The 15,071-nt window shown below is 33.4% G+C and overlaps 1 long non-coding RNA gene across 1 annotated transcript; it reads left to right on the top strand.

Annotated features, from left to right (window-relative positions):
* Positions 1 to 11,101: 11,101 nt before the first annotated feature.
* Positions 11,102 to 13,513, top strand: LOC128551761 (uncharacterized). The gene is made up of 3 exons (XR_008368882.1): positions 11,102 to 11,503; positions 12,621 to 12,756; positions 13,354 to 13,513. It is a non-coding gene; the product is annotated as an uncharacterized LOC128551761 (long non-coding RNA).
* Positions 13,514 to 15,071: the final 1,558 nt, after the last annotated feature.

The following is a 15,071-nucleotide window of genomic DNA, read 5'->3' on the forward strand; positions in this document are numbered from 1 at the left end:
CCTTATAATTATATGATTGTCATTTGCCAAAGGTACCATTAACATAATCGTCAAGCAGAACGCCAGTTTTTATTAGATCAATATTTGAAGAATTAACTTGTTTAAAGGTCTAAAACTAAACTTGAAAATTTGCCAAAGTCTAAATGATTTGTTAACTATTATGGTCGTTATTCTAAGGTATTATCTCAAGAGGTGGACATATGATCAACATAATAAGTTGCTGTGTGTTGGAATTCGGACTTCTTGCTCACTAAATAAGATATTATATGCTCAAGATGTGATATCCTTCCATTGAAATAAGACGTGATCCGCTTGAGATATAGGCCCTCGAGGCAACATGTTGTTTAGGGTCAAGGTAAATGCCGTCGGCTGGAATTAAGATGCATTGCGCTCACTGTTTTCGAGCGCTCGTGATGTGATGCGTAAGAGATAAGTCGAAATATCGGGATTTATTTTTGATAAAACATGAGTGTCTAAATCGGTCCCTTTAAGGAGGTAGTATACTTTAATATTTGTATGTGCACTTGCACAACCGGAAACGAGCCGAGGATTTTCGACAATGTTTACTACAAATTGACTGTGTTTGTATATTCTTTTTTTTTTCTGAAAAATAATTAACCTGTGTCCGGTCTATTGCATAATCATGGTATAATAAATATTGAATTAATAACGATCCACAGAAACGGTACAAAACATTGTTGCGCCAAAACCGACTTTATCGACGTCATTACGCTAGTTATCGGGCAAAATTAATAGCTTTCATCTTTAAAGTACGTTATTCTGACCATTTCCTTATTTGAGCTGTTTTCAAAAAATCATTATTTGCCAAGAGTCTTTCGCTCATAATGATGATCAATAATTTTCGGCCTGGATTTATATACAAATGTCATGCAGAATGTAAGAAAATGGATTATGGCATCTGGTGTTTGTAATATAGCGGGGTCCATGTTACTTATTATTACAGTATTTTATAGAGATGGATGAACTTTAGATTATAGCAGCTTAAACCTAGAATTGCACGAAATACACTGCTATAAGTTGCTACGGTCCAGTTAATTAGTCTGCATCTATCCTGGTGACAAGGTATAATACCTCCACATCTCATACAACTATAGAAACACGTGGCGGAGCTAGTAACGGCCAGAAGCGGGCATGTCTTTTCACAAATCAAATAGTTTGAGCAGTCTTTTAAGAAAAAAAAAAACAATAGACAATAGACAATAATTTGTTATACAATTTTCTGGACAATATACTTATAGAGAAAATAAGACGCGACGAGACGGAAAATACGTTTTAACATACTACTTTCGTTTAGGGTCACACAAAGAACAATTGTGTAAAATGATTCTATAATAAAACAAGCAAATAGCTTGAATTACGAAAATAAATTCTAAGTGTCTGCTTTAAACTTAAAGAGAAAATATAACCGTTTTGGTCATGCAATTCAGTCTTTGGGTTACCCTCTACTAGCATATTGTGTTTTGAACCTTTTTTCCATTTGCGAAGCATAGGACGCAAAAAAGCATCACCACATTTGCCCCTCATCGATGTGGGTTCGAAACCTCATTTGGGATGTAGAATTCCTCACGTGAAGAAGCCATCCAGCTGGCTTACGGAAGGTCGGTGGTTCTACCCAGGTGCCCGCTCCTGATGAAATAGTGCACGGAGGGGCATCTGGGGTCTTCCTCCACCATTAAAGCTGGAAAGTCGCCATATGACCTAAAATTGTGTCGGTGCGACGTTAAACCCAACAAAATAAATAAAGTCGAAACTCGGTACCTCGAATTTCAAGGGACCGTGCTTTTTATTTCGAGATAACCGAAATTCGAGTTATGAGGAGGGACGTATATGGACGAAATAATTACACATTACGAGAAGATTTAATAAAAAATAAAAACTGTTTCCTTGATGCCGTGTATACGCTGTCTCCACTTTAGGCGTACACGATTCCATACAGTTCGTGTTTATCAAAGTTTTCAGTTTTTCGAAGAATAATAGTGATACCAACCTCAAATGTTTTTGAGTCAAGTTTCCTATTTGTACTATGTTTCTCTCCCGGAGGATTGACAGCATTTCGATCTGACATTTTGAACGAATGATGCTTTCCCACAAGAAGTTAATTTTTTTACAGTCTCATCGCGATTACCTCTAATTAATCCTTATTAAAGATCCCAACTGCTCAAACTATTAATTCATTAGTTTAAATTAAAAGCAATTTTCATAACGTCTCAAAAACAAATGACTGCTGATTAAAGAAATCTAAGGTTTACATCAAACAATTATAATTATGGCACGTGCAAACAAGTATGATGTCATCTCACTGTGATAATCGCCGCACCTTTGATATGTCTTTCTGGTTAGGCAACAAACATGGACATGTGTTAAAAACCAATCATATTCACAATGACATGTGTGAAATTTTATCGCATATTTTTCTCACTTCGACGTACCGAGTTTACAATGCACTTGAATTTTATTGACGGGACTGAAAACCACTTTCGACACATCCGGAGTCTCGGTAAGTCAAATTTTGACGTAACCGAAGTTGAATTACATATATAAAGAAGGAAATTTGACGGGACTTGAAAAATTCTTCGACTTAAGCGGAATTTCGAGGTAAGCGAGTTTGAGATACCGAGTTTCGACTGTAAATGAGTATTTTCATATATGCAACACCCCTCATATCACCTATTATAGAAGCTAAAAAGCTAAATTATATTATAGCAAAACTGAATATTCCCAATGATCTCAAAGGACTAGAAAATATATCACAATAAGTTTCGGCATGGGTATTTTACACCCGCAACTCGGCACTTAAAAGCCGGTTGTTTATAATAATCATAGTTAATAAAATCTTTAAAGAAATCCCTTTGGAAGGAAGGAACACGATAAAGCAATATAATTATAGCAGACTCTGTTTTACTGAGTCTTTTCATGAGGGGTAATGAAACTGCCTTCATGCCCACTAGCGGAGTTCTACTATAGAAGTGAAACTAGATTGTAAAGGTAACGGAACAACCGTCATGCCCACTGGCCTTGGCTTAAATGAGTTAAGTTTTATAAGTGAAATAAGATTGTAGCAGTGTACTTCATGATCTGAAACGGAAAGAAAATATAGAACACTGAGCCTTAGTACGGGGAGACTTCTTACAGAACTCAAGGCTGTTGTTGGGGTAAAAATTTGACGTGTTCGACATATTATCTAAGTCTCGGAAAGTCAAACGTTTATTTCGAGCCTTCGAATTATTATTTTGAGCTCTCGACACTTTACATCGAACACGAGGCATATTAGCTAGATCATTCTAAATTTTATCTCGAACACAAGAGATGTTGAATGCACGAGATTTTTTTCTGTACTGTTGAGATAAGATATCATACGCTGGAGACATTATTTAAGCCGCTTAAGATGATTAGTCGAGCGCACAAGATAATTTTATCCTAAAACAAGAGGGCCTTGATTATCATAGATCGATAACCTGACTTTCAAAAATCATACACAATCATAACACTACATTGAAACAACGCCACCCAATCGTTCCATGTTTTTTTTCTGATATCAACAAATTGATCAATTTTTAAACAAATGTTCCTAACATCATTTTTCTTAATACTGCTCATCAAAAAGACGTAGAAAGATTAATGTTCTTTCACACACAAAAATTTTCCTCTGGACTCATATACACTTAACAAAATTCCTAATTGGTCAGTTTATATTGTATTACTATTTTGTTAATAATACCTGTATTTACAAGAAATATTTGAATAGGTACTGCGGCTAATTATTGATTTTTTTTTTGGCCGATTGAAGGCCAGCGTAACCGCATTAGGCGTTTTGATCAATATTGCATATTTTGCACGTGCAGAGCATGCACACCAATATGCACTTGTTAGTCAACATTTTTTGCATTACTGACAAAAGTCCTACTAGAAAAACACATATCATTGTGCTATTGACACCAGAAGAACGCGCCCGGGCTGTCGGAATTTTATAACAAAACTCAAAATCGGTCACTTCGATGAATTGTCCTATGGTAAAATTTTGCCAAAAGAGCGCGGATGGTAGATAACCAACGATTGAAGGTTCTTGTAAACGGAAATAAGGTTAAAAATGGGAATAACCATCAAAGTAACAGCTACAAATGAATTATATCAAAATTCCTTTGAAATTGCAAAAATAATTACACGCGTGTCTAAATGTGTCCCGGCTAGCAACATTCCGACAGCTCGATCTCGTTGCTTTTGTGTCAATTTCACCATGATATGTGCTTTTCTAGTAGCATTTTCGTCAGTTATTCCAAAAGTGTAAACGAACACTTGCATATTGGTGCGCATGTCCTGCACGTGCAAAATATGTAATGCTAGTCAAAACGCCTAATGCGGTTACTTTGGCTCTGAGTTGCCAAAAATAAATCAATAATTAGATGCAGTACCTATTCAAATATCGTTATGTGAAATTTCGTGTGAATGCATGCATTATTAACAAAATAGTAATACCATATAAAATGACCAATTAGGAATTTTGTTGAGTGTATTTAGTTACTGATACTACATGTACGAGTTCAATTGACAGTTTAACTTTGTATGAAGTCCATTTTAAAGCAAAATATGCATGTTTTCTTATGGACCGAATTTCAGTAATGCCATCTGTGTATGAATCAAATGACTTGCTATTACTCTAATATTTATAAGATCTTTTAATGTGACTGTAGAACCAAAATTCATTTCTCTTTGTATCTTTGTTGTTAAAAGTATCCACTGCCTCTCTGAAGAGATAATTTGAATACTAATATCAGGAATGTAAAATGAATTAACAGTATTCATTATCATATGGAATTTCGGAAAATGATATTCATACATAAAATGTTTGATATTGACAATTTAAACATGTTTTTGTATACTAGTATATACTCCGCCTTTTATCTATATTTATCTTAACTGGGTTCATTGTTAATTGCCATTGTTAAAACACGTCAGGTACTATCATACGAACAAAGAAGAAAAGATATGCATAAATTGACACAAGTATCAATCAACGAGTGTTGATTCGTGAAACATGAGACTAGACTTCGGCTTTTATGTATTGTTATTTAACCTGAACAAAAATGCCTACTCGTCTTACAACAACCTATTATCTGACTCAAAGTAAAAATAATCCTATGTACAATCAAACTTGTGTTAAAGACCATGTCTGAACAGAGATCATCTGGCTCTAAAGATCACATGTTTTGTTTCCAATTTTAACATTTACAATGTATTTTAACCTGTAAATAAAGACCAGTTCCCAATAAAGACAACATTTTGGCTCTTCCAAAAGTGGTCTTTATAGACAGGCATGACAGTATTGTATATTTACATTCAGGGGGTGAACAGCGTAACCTCCTATGGGAATGCAGATTTCTGTGTTGTCTTTCCTAAATGTCATGTCCAAAATTATTGATATTCTTATGTCCTTATTGCAAGCATCTCAAAGTATGTACCATTAGTAATTAATTGATAAACAGGAATATATAGAAGAAATTACATAGAAGAAGTTACATAAGTGTCTTTTCATACAGAATTTATTAAGCGAGTTGAATAACATATTCTAATATGGCTGCCTTTGTTAAAACACTCTTATGCTAGTTTGACGGCACGTTAACGTACGGTGACGTGAACATTTTTTGTTGCGACAAAGAAAGAGACGTACTATATTTTTACTACTGTTTTAGATTAATGGAATATTAGAATCGAAATAATTTATAGCAAAACCGTGTTTTAACTCTATTAATACACTCGGGCGGTAATACTTCGTACAATTAATTCGAAGTCGCAAAAATGTTTAGAATTGACACATTTCAAAATTGAAGTGTTGCAATGAACTTTATTGAAGGAGCATAACATGACAGTTACATCTCTAAGCAGGAATGACAAAGATCTAAAATAGTTCTGTATTTAGACTGCATTGTGTTATACTGATCAATAACCTTTACAAAATACATAGCAGTGAGAGCAGGAAGGTGGGGGAACTCTATATTTTGAGTGTCCTTCTTATTGATATCTGTACGATCAAATCATACTAGAAGACAGCATATCGCTTTTGAAGTATTGAAAAGCATATATAGAACGACATCCTATAAGGGTCTACCTCGATATTAAATATTTTTAACAAGACTAATTCATTTGTCTTTGTTTATCTTAAATCTTCTGTAACCGACACTCATTTTTTCAGTATTGAAATTCTTTAGAATTTAGCACTTGGTGACCACAAATTTCTAATTTGCCATATCCACTCTCAAAGAAGTGCTACAACACCATTTAAAAATATGAACATATTTTTTTCAAGAAAAAGGTCCCAAACACACAGAGAACTAAATGTAAGTAACAATATATATAACTTTAAATCCATTATAATAAAAACATCTTTAGAATAGAAATTACATATACACTTAACAAAATTTCTAATTGGTCAGTTTATATTATATTACTATTTTGTTAATAATGCCTGTTTACAAGAAATTTCACATACCAATATTTGAATAGGTACTGCAGCTAATTATTGATTTATTTTTGGCCGACTCAAGACAGCGTAACCGCATTAGGCGTTTTGATCAATATTGCATAGTTCGCACGTGCAGAGCATGCGCACCAATATGCACTTGTTAGTGAACATTTTTTGCATTACTAACAAAAGTCCTACTAGAAAAACACATATCATTGTGCTATTTAAAGAATAGGAACACACCCGGGCTGTCGGAATTTTATAACAAAACTCAAAATCGGTCACTTCGATGAATTGTCCTATGGCAAAGTTTTGCCAAAAGAGCGCGGATGGTAGATAACCAACGATTGAAGGTTCTTGTAAACGGAAATAAGGTTAAAAAAGGGAATAACCATCAAAGTAACAGCTACAAATGAATTATATCAAAATTCCTTTGAAATTGCAAAAATAATTACACACGTGTCTAAATGTGTCCCGGCTAGCAACATTCCGACAGCTAGATTGCATTGCTTTTGTGTCAATTTCACCATGATATGTGTTTTTCTAGTAGAATTTTCGTCAGTAATTCCAAAAGTGTAAACAAACACGTGCATGTTGGTGCGCATGCCCTGCACGTGCAAACTATGTAATGCTAGTCAACGCCTAATGCGGTTACTTTGCCAAAAATAAATCAATAATTAGATGCAGTACCTATTCAAATATCGTTATGTGAAATTTCGTGTGAATGCATGCATTATTAACAAAATAGTAATACAATATAAAATTACCAATTAGGAATTTTGTTGAGTGTAGATAGTTGTGACATGTTTTATCCAAAATCAATAATTACCAAAAATAAAAGGCGGACTCCCTTAAACATGTTACTTAAATTACTTCAGATAAATCAGGTAGGTGTGTATCGGGTAGTCAGTGACATAGTTACCTAAAAGATTCAAAGGTCCGGTCATGGGAATTATTTCAACAGGTATAATAAAGTATATGAATAATTTAAAACGAGTGGGAAGGCTGGGGACAGACAATGAAACTACAAAGATATATCAAAATGCACCAGAGATGTTTATTAAGTATAAACGTTTACCTTACAGTTTACAATAAGTGATTCGAAACTTTACAGTAGACCTGTACAACAAGATTATATTTAGTTATGTGCTATCAAGCTAAACATAAATCAAAAGTTATGGCTATAAATAAAAACACAACACAATAATAATAGTTTCATATTCGTATTGAGAAAGCAGAAGAATTTATATAAGTCACAAGCAAATCACAACTACTATAAATTCACAAACGACCACAGTCAACGTAAACATACAAAGAACTACAAACATTTTCAATTGTTTCAATAATTTCAATAAATTACAAGCTTGACCCATTAACGTCATTATAAACAATGATAGGTTATCGATCCGTCCTCGCTTCGTATAATCTTATTACTAGTCTAGCGGATTGTTTGAATGTTAAATAAAATTGCGACTGAAAGGTAGAAATAAATAGAAATATAAGAGTCTCTTTGCTATTACTGCTGGTTTTCAGCTTGTAAAGAGTTGAAAGTGTTGATGTTTTTCAGTGTTAGTAAACAAAAATCCCCCTCGGCATGGCAGGAATAGTTTAGCTGTACGATTTTCAAATAGATTATGCTTTATATTTGACATTTGAGAGCACCTGCTAGATTTGTTATATATATTGCATATTCAAAATTATCAGAGTAGAGTAAAGGTGTAGGTTTTTCAAGTGCACTGACGTTATTAACATTGTCATTTTAACAAGACTTGAACAAACCTATTGATTGACTGACTATACATCGCATATAATGGTATTTATTGCGCAAAACACTGGATATACACACCTTTTGTTAGTAAGCGACATGTTTATATATTTAAAAAAAGACAGCTTCCCAGAAAAAATAAGTCTCAACTTTAATTTTCTATTAATGCCCTGATGTATAAAAATATCAAAAATATCAAATAAAAATTATTTGTTTTCTTTTCCTTATATAAAATCATTCAGCATGAAAAAGCACACTGGTTCAGCCATTCTAAAAGTGTATACATTTAGGTTACATGATGAAAAATCCTACTACATGAACGAATTGCAAACACGAACCTTTTCCAACGCTGGTGCGCAAATATTGTATCGGGTACGTGGCATCATTTTAGAGCCATTGCTTCCATCCTTTAACACCAAAATTTTCAATTTTACTTTGGCTAAAGAACTAAAGTATTTCATCAACCATAATAATAATTATAAGTTAGAGTAGATCTAACTATAAGTATGCAATGAAAATGTCTATTAGCTTTGCCTGCAGAAATAGAAATTGGTTTTCTTTATACTTTGCGAGTCTAGACTCCGCTGCAGAACAGTAAGTAACTTCATGGAATACATCACATTGTATATGCAAAAGAGGTAGGCTACCTTAATATTTATATGTGCGCATGCCCTATCAGAAGCTAACATGGGGACTTAGGACAAAGTTTACGACAAGCTAAATGTTTTTGTATATTTCTTTTTTCTAAAAATATGATGTTCTGAGAATGATCCGATTGTTAATGGTTTAATGAATAAATTACGGCAGAAAAGCTACAACCCTAAAATGACGTCATCGACACCAGACGTAACGTGACAGTAACCATGAAAGATAATAGCTTTTGTCTTGAAAGTTTTTTAAATCTGAGCATTGTTTGAACTATCCTTTACAGCCATTATTTGCCAAAATATTTTTACGAGCTTTTCGCTCTGAAAAACTGATTAATATTTTGCAGCATTTTGTGAAGTTATATTGAAACGTTACGAGGATTATGAGGAAAAAGATGTTAGTTACTGATCTGGGAACATAGTTTGTTGAAAGGGTACTTATTACGGCAATTTACAAATGAAACTTTGGACGGATGGCTTGTTATACTATTGATAATTAAATACTATTATATTATATATTTGAAACTTTGCTCTAAAAATGTTCAAATTTCAGTTGACAATAGTGATTTCTTGAATGAAATTAATGTTGCCATGGAAACGAATCCCGTAACAAATATATCTAAATATAAAATATAAAGGCATTGACACTGGTCTAATTTGAAGAGCAAAACTACAGCGTTTTGTCTTTCTTAAAACACAAGACATGATATGTTATGTCCACACGACTTCCGTGTTCAGTTGTTAAATGTTCATAAAAAATGACCTCTGCTGAATGGTCAAAGTACACATGACCCGATGCTGAACAGTTGATTCAGAATAATATCATTTAATTCATGCTCTGTCGGTTAGTAAATCTAACGATTCAATGAATTTACAAGTTGAACTTCAGTTACCTCCTTTACAATAATAACTACAGTCAAAAGTTTTACTTTAGAAAGAAGAAATTTGCTATTTTTTTCTTTAAATATATATTTAGGAAAATTGTTGCTAATGAGCAAGATTGCAGTATTATAAATTCGATATAATAATACCTGACAGCCTCGGGTAATATAAATAACAGTAAGGCTAAATTAAACTTGGTTAATTATGTGTATAAAATCTGAAAATTAGATCCCTCGGAAGCATCGAGAACAAGGCAAACAGTGAAAATTGCAGACTCGGTTTGATTGAGTCTGTTCATCGGCAGTAATAGAAAATGCAACACTGTCCTCGCCCCCCCCCCCCCCCCCCCCCCCCAGCACCGGCTTAAGCAGTATTCCATCTTCAAATCTAAATGAGTTGAAATCAATGATCCCGAAGGACCAAGGAATATAACTTAATTCGGAAAGCCAACAGTGCATACTGAGTATTTCGCCAATAGCAGTTCTGAAATCAAAGTATATCTTTTCACAGCAATACACACTTTTCATATATACACATACTAGCATTATTTTATACGATACCGTAAATGTGGGCTGATATACGTTTGATCTAGAGATGAGATTTAATCCGCAAATCTGGGCAGATTCTTTAAAAATACGAACGTAAATGTGGGCAGACTAACGGTACTGGAAAACAAAAGAATCGGCCTAGATTTACGGAGACCACCTGCAATATATATACGCCCGCTATTATCTGGTTTGTTGGAACATTCTTTTGTTGTTAATATATGATCGTTCCAAGATCTCAACAAAAGAATATTCCAAGATCCCAGGTAAATATAACGGTACATTACGGAATGAATAGAATTACGTTCCCAAATACAATGTAGTTTAGATATTTATGTTCACTTGTTTATTTAGCACTTGTTGCATAACAGATAACAGAGTAAATGTGTTAATTACTTGTTAGTTCCACAGTAGGAAAACAATCAATGGTAAAGTTTTGTAAAGTTAGCTTTTAAAACATATATCAATAATCAGGAAAATCCCTATTAAAATAGCCAATCCGAAGACTAAATGAATTCCATTAATCTCCTAGAAACTGTATTGACATATTTCAGGATACCCTATTTATTAAGTTATTAAGCTATAGCATTAGCAATGAAAGGTTGATAACTATAGACATATTCTTTTTTATATTCAGTTAGCAAAAATGGTGTTATAATGTGATTTATCCCACCAACATTAAGGTATAGGTCCATACTTCGAAGAAAAAAGTCATCAAATCATAGAAAGAATGCATTGTTTTACATGAAAATTTAACAGCATATAAAACATTCATATTACTCTACCAAACCATTGTCAATGTACTTATATGTGACGTCGTCTTTGAAAACCGGTCCAGATGCGGCATGACGTAATATCGAGAAACGACGTTTAAAGTTGCGCCAAGTTTACGCGCGCAGCTTTCTTACACATGTTTTAATTAGCAAAAGTTTGACCGTTAAAGTACGACTGCTTGTTACTTGATTGATAACAGCCTACTAGAGAAAGAATATTTAGACATCAGACCTGTAAAAAATAGTGGTATTACGTCTGAGGCAAAATATTTCGTTCAAAATCAGTTGTTTCCCCTTCAATATGTTTCCGGTTTCGGATTTTATCAGGGAAGCGTGTGAAGTTTACTTTTGTTTATCTACCTTTTGTTCAACGATGGAGGGATCTGAGACTTGTAATACTGTTTAATGATTTGGTAAGTACCGTTTATAAACAGTTGTTAATGTAGATTCTCTAATGTATTTGAAACTTTCACTGAAATAAGTCTGTCTTTTACCCGGAAGTGAATCCAAAACATAAACAGATAAAGAGGGAAATTTATGAAATTTATCTTGTGGCCACTAAACACAGATGATTTCACTATGCCTGTGTATTTAATACAAAATGGCCAGTTGGGTTATCACAAAGATTATTGAAGGCAGGCAGCTTCTTACTCAAGGTGACCAGGATTCATCAAATTATTTCATTGTCCATAGACTAGTAAGCATTATTTATGGAAAAAAACAATAATAAAAAGTCAATATACATGTAGCTATGATAATTCATAAATTTGATGCAGACTTATAGATGCCTGCCTATGTCAGATGATTTCTCGAAAAGTTCCCTCTCACAGTAGTAGCCAAGGTATTTTAAAAGGAAATATGTAGATGTCCGGTAACCGGATGCCTACCCTGCATTCTAGCTGTCCGGCAACAAGACGACTAGCATCTCCGCTAATGTTTTTCTAGCTGTTTGGCGATCTTTTTACATATGAATACTGTAATGAATAAATTTATTGTATCATATTTTTTTGGCATAAGTTTGAATATTCACCTGTAAGGCATATGCAATATTTTAAAATTGATTACCGGACGCCTAGAAAACCCCTATAGGATAGGATAGGCTAGGCATCCTGTTACCGGTCGGCTAGAACACTGGCTAGGTTTCTGGTTACCGGATGTCTAGACACTTCCGTTTATAAAATGGTAACTGTGTTTGCTGTGGGTCTCATAACAGTCATAAGTCATGTTATTTCTGTCTGGTGACTACTCTCTTTCCATTATTGTTGATTCAGAATGTTTTGTAACAGGATGATTGTATATGGATAGTGGGAATTTATGCCATATAATGAAAATCTTTTTATTTTTGAAATTTTTGAGCCTTGCTGTGTGTAAAACAATTTATGATCCTTTAAAAAATAGATTCATAGTATAATAACTTTTAAAGTATTTTGTGGTAAGTTAATGAAACCTTTCAAAATCACATTATTAATTTAGTAGTGAGTTTTAGATTTTTAGTGATGTTTACGGTACATGTAATGTATCTTCTTTCAGATAAAATTCCTTGTTCCTTTGATGGTTCATTCCACTACAGCTGGTTCATATACCCTACAACAGCCAGGAAATTGGTCTGTTTACTTTAAGATCTCAAGAAAATGTAACATATTTTGGATGTGCTTTGAGGAATCAGGTAAGTAACATGCAGCTAAAGGCTCTTATTATAATTTTAATGCAATATATTATTTATTTATACCTCTGTCAAGGTTTTGTTTGGAGCCAATACAATATAAGTCTACTGCTACACTTATGATTTGTACAATGTATGTACATGTACTATGACTATTGAATGGCTTTTAAAAACTGACAAAACTGGCATTATTGAAATTTAATTTCAACAATCTGGTTTTGAGGAGGATCAGTTGGTGTAAAGTCTTCATTACATTGGCTATTAGCCTGGGAAAAGTTTGTGGCACATGGATAATTTGAATGCTTAACACTACATGTACATGTGTATAAGTTGATATCTCATTAAGTTGTAGAATAGTCTAAATATAGGAATTTTAATTAATTATTTGAAGTAAAATCAATTAATTGTAATTTAGTTTAATTGTAATATGATTATTTTCAGATTTAATTAACCCATTCTTGACATAGACATTGTTATGTGATTGATTTGTTTTACCAGTTTTATTGCACCAAGAATATGGATTAGAATGAAGACTGTAAAGGTTCCTGAGATACATGAAGATAACAGATACTTTTACCAGAGACTTTTAAATTTTTTCAGGAAGGCAAGTGTTCCTCTTGTTTATGAAAGCAACTCAGTTGGTTAAGGGGCAGACAACTTGTGAGCATGGTACATCACTACCTGTATTGGTATTCCATTTTGACAATGCTGCTAGCTAGAATAGAAATAACATCTTGCTGTGGTATGGTCTGTGGAGAGTTTACTAGGTAACAACCATTTTTGATAGCTGTTAAAACAGTGTATATTTTTAACCCTTAGGCTGCATGAGGCAGCTATGTCTGCCTTTGCAACCAGTGCAGATCAAGATCAACCTGCACATCTGTGCAGTCTGATCATGACTGCAGTGTTTGATACTTAGTCAGCAATTTTCTTTTAGAACCCCCTATAAGCTATAAATGGTAATGTCTCTATTTAAAGATGGAGTAGTCCATTTTACAAATTTAGCAGGTTAAGGGTTAACAAAATAAATGCAAAAAATGTGTTTTAGAACATCCTATTTGCAGTAACCAAATCTACAAACAAAGTACATTTTATATACTGACAGCAAGCTGTTGTCCAGTCTGTTTTGTCAATAGTTTAGAGCATTGGTTGTAAGAATCATCTATTATCAAATAGTGATAACCCTGCTTTTATAAATAAAGTGACTCCCCAGGTTAATTATTTCAAATAAAATTTTTTACTTATTTGTTACAGGATATCACAGATCGATTGAATATTCAACAATGATCACAGACCATGCAACGTTTGAATCTGATTTGCACTTTTGAATTTAGAAGAATCTGTGGAGGAGGGTGAATGCTGAGACCTTTAATAATACATGATATTGCTGACACAGTGTGTCAGTCATCAAAGAAATGTCATAACAACACAGTTGGTCAACAAAGATTTAAATCCTGTCACATTCTACCAGTGGAGAAATATCTTATCACAATATTTAAACTTTTGAAGAAGATAACCAAATATTACCACTTTATCATGTCTGCAGAAACACCTGGATTGTTAGTCTTAAAAGTGACAGTCCAGTAACTTACTAAAATCTACTCCCCCTTGCCAAACGAATATTATTGACATGGAATGACACAAGCCTGACAATGTACCTGTATGAACTCATAAGAGAATAGTATTTGTCTGAAAAGTCAAAGGATTCTGTTTGTCCCAAACCACTTGAACTGAAACTGGATTGACGAGGATTTTTCTGAGAACTGAAAAAAAGGAAGTGAATATAAAAGATAGAAATTGTTGTTGAATTCAAACGTTTTAATATACAACACTTTAGCCTGTTTTGCTGTTCATATAGATGTGTTTAGCTGTTAAGGTTAAACATCATGTAAAGGTTGTAGTTTCAGTTACCTACATTAAAGTATTGGCTGGAAATAAATATTTACTTTTCACCAGAGCTTGTAGCAGTGTAACCTTCATCAAAAGTTAAGCTGTTGTGTTAATTATTAAAGTATTTTTAGAAAAAGGAATTTAGTATGTATGTTGCCATGGTAACATAATTCAAATTATATTTCATTGAAATTATGGCTTTGTATTTCAATAAGGGATCTACAGTATATAATGTAATGGTAAAAGAATGTTCACTTTCTTCAGTATTGTCAGTTATAACTAGCCAGTGAAAAAACAGATTATGAGGAAAGGGATGACTGAAATGTTTATTCTTACGATAACTACTTTGTTACAGAACAGGAACTGTTTTAAAAATTTTTATGTGAACTTTTCAGATTTCTTTCCTGAATACTTGTACTTTCAAATAT

This window comes from Mercenaria mercenaria, unplaced genomic scaffold, assembly GCF_021730395.1.
Source record: "Mercenaria mercenaria strain notata unplaced genomic scaffold, MADL_Memer_1 contig_1643, whole genome shotgun sequence".
In the NCBI taxonomy this organism is placed as follows: Eukaryota; Metazoa; Mollusca; class Bivalvia; order Venerida; family Veneridae; genus Mercenaria; species Mercenaria mercenaria.